At 49.1% G+C, this 2,781-nt stretch overlaps 1 pseudogene; it reads left to right on the top strand.

Moving 5' to 3' along the window:
• The first annotated feature begins 955 nt into the window (after positions 1-955).
• On the top strand, positions 956-2,251 carry LOC143639273 (olfactory receptor 1D2-like; annotated as a pseudogene).
• The last annotated feature ends 530 nt before the right edge of the window (positions 2,252-2,781 follow it).

Below are 2,781 nucleotides of genomic sequence, written 5' to 3'. Positions count from 1 at the left end.
TCCATTCGTAGGACGCAAATGCTTATTATCACTGGGCGGCACAGGATCCCACTTGGGGAAGAAAGTGGCTAGGCCAGAAAGCTCTCTGTTCAGAAACGTTCAGAATGGGGAAGGGAGTATTCTCAAATCCAGTGGGCTTCATGATACACCCTTTTGTATGATACTGTTTGTGTATGAGCCCCTAATTGTGCTTTTGTGTGAGAGTTGCCCTTCACAGAATCCTCTTGGAAGACTTGTTGACATCAATACAGCACAGTGGGAAAACCGATACATGCTTATTATATTAAGAAAGATGCAGGTGCTGGGGTTGTGGCTCAGCGGTAAAAGCGCTCACCTAGCACGTGCAAGGCCCTGGGTTCAATCCTCAGCACCACATATAAATAAATAAAGGTAGTGTGTTCAACTACAACTAAAAATATAAATATAAAAAAAGAAAGATGCAAGTTACAATCATATCCCAGAGATAACCCCTGTTAACATTTTGATGAATATATTCTTCAAGTATATAATGTGCCCGTGTTTGAGCACACACTCTCTCTCTGTCTCTCACACACACGCGCGCGCGCACACACACACACACACACACACGCACACAATTTTAACTTAATCGTCATCTCTCACACCTCTACATGGACAAGCAAAATGGTTCATGGAGGTCAGCCTTGGTCCTTTTTGAGAGTTCCCACTGAGACAAGTCTTACACAGTTGCCTCTACCCATTCCCTCCCCCCAAAAAACCCCAACTTTCCTTCAGTTCTTTTTATCTTCTCTGCCTGGATCTTTCCTCCCCAGGAAGCAGGAGCCGGGTTGACTAAGGTCAGTCCCACGGAGAACCTCAGCCCTCAGCAGCACCCTCAAGACACTTGGTGGCCTGTAGGGTCCCCATACTCTCTTGTGCTGACTACCCCAGGCTGGAGATCCTTCCATAAGCATCACAAAGTATGATTTCCATCAGTGACATGGGTGTCGTGCATGCTTTCCCAAACTGCCTCTGGTCGTGTTGACGGATGTATTTCCAATGTGAATTTGTAGAAACTGGAAGCCATGGTGAGAAGTAATGTAACCATCGTCTCAGAATTCCTCCTCCTGGGACTGTCAGAGGTGCCTGGACATCAGCCCCTCCTCTTCAGCCTGTTCCTATCCATGTACCTGGTCGCGGTGGTGGGGAACCTGCTCATCATCCTGGCTATCGGCTCTACCCCCACCCTCCACACGCCCATGTACTTCTTTATAGCCAGTCTATCCTGTGTGGACATCTGCTTCACCTCTTTCACTGTACCAAAGATGCTGCTAAACATCCAGACTCAGAGCCAGTCCATCCCTTAGGTTGGGTGCCTCACTCAGATGTATTTTCTGATTTTATTTCTAGAACTGGACAATGTCCTCTTGGCAATGATGGCCTATGACCGATTCGTAGCCATATAGTCACCCTCTTCACTATGTCGCAACCATGAGCCCCAAATTCTGTGTCACCTCCTTGTCTGTGGCTCTGATTGTCACAAACATGTATCCCTTGGTCCACACCCTGCTTATGGATACACTGTCATTCTGTGCAAGTGTCAGAATTCAACACATTTTCTGTGAACTCTATGCATTGCTAAAGCTCTCCTGCTCAGATATCCATGTCAATGAGTTGGTTGTTTATACCCTGGGGAGCCTTCTTTTTGTGACCCCCTTCCTCCTGATTTCTCTTTCCTACATGCGCATTTTCTCAGCCATCCTAAGACTGCATTCTTCTCAGAGCAAGATGAAAGCTTTTTCCACTTGTAGTTCTCACCTTGTGGTGGTGTCCTTGTTCTAGGGGACCCTGTTTGGGATTTATCTGCGGCCTTCCTCGTCTTACACAGTTGAGGATTCCGTGGCCACAGTCCTATATGCAGTGGTGGCTCCCATGCTCAACCCCTTCATATACAGCCTAAGGAATAAGGACATGAAGGGGGCCCTGAGGGGGCCTCTTCAGTTGAAGCAATGTCTGGTTTTGGTGACATCAACTTCTGCTTCTGAGCCAGGATGCCTTATCTTTTCCTCCCCTTCACTGGGAGGGGACTATCCCTCTCTCACGACCCATCTCCCAAGCGTCTGGCTGTGTCCCACATTTCTGCTGTCTTCCACCTTCAGATGAACCAGCTCAATGAACCAGCACTCCCAGATTGACTTTGGTGTTCCTGGCCCTGGGGATGTAATTCCCGGGCATTCTGTATGTCCCACGTCCCTCACCACCCGTCTGGAGCCCTGCCTGTCCCTTGAATTTGTATATGTACTGACTTAGGGCCCTGTGTGGTCGCCAGAGGTAGGCAAACGGAGGCTCAGAGAAAGGTTCCCCTTCTGCAGCCCCCAGGGGTAGGAACTGTTTGGATGGAGCCCAAGAGGTTCCTTTCACTTCTCAAGAACAACAGGCACAATGAGGTGCTCCTGTCCCTGGGCAGCAATAGACACATGGGCTCTGACCTCATGGCCCAAACACTAGGCTTGTGAGCCAAGTGGAGGAAAGTACAGGTGCCCCTTCTGTACTCCTGGGCTGAATATGGCTGTCTTCCCCGTGTCCAAGCCATGCCCTGGACTTGTTGACTTTGCAAAGGACAGTCCTAGATGAAATGACATTCACGCCCCTCTAAACACGTGCATATGATAATGATAACTGTGTGGCCGAGTGTCTTTCCAGGATGGACAGGATGAGGGTCCATCTCATGTGTTCTACACCTTGGCCTTGACAGCCTCCTTTTGAGACATGGGGTCTGTGTCCCTCCCCTACCCTGCCCCCTTGAATGTGAGCAGGTCTGGT

Source organism: Callospermophilus lateralis, chromosome X, assembly GCF_048772815.1.
Source record: "Callospermophilus lateralis isolate mCalLat2 chromosome X, mCalLat2.hap1, whole genome shotgun sequence".
NCBI classification, from domain to species: Eukaryota; Metazoa; Chordata; class Mammalia; order Rodentia; family Sciuridae; genus Callospermophilus; species Callospermophilus lateralis.
This window is presented reverse-complemented; position numbering and strand designations above follow the sequence as displayed.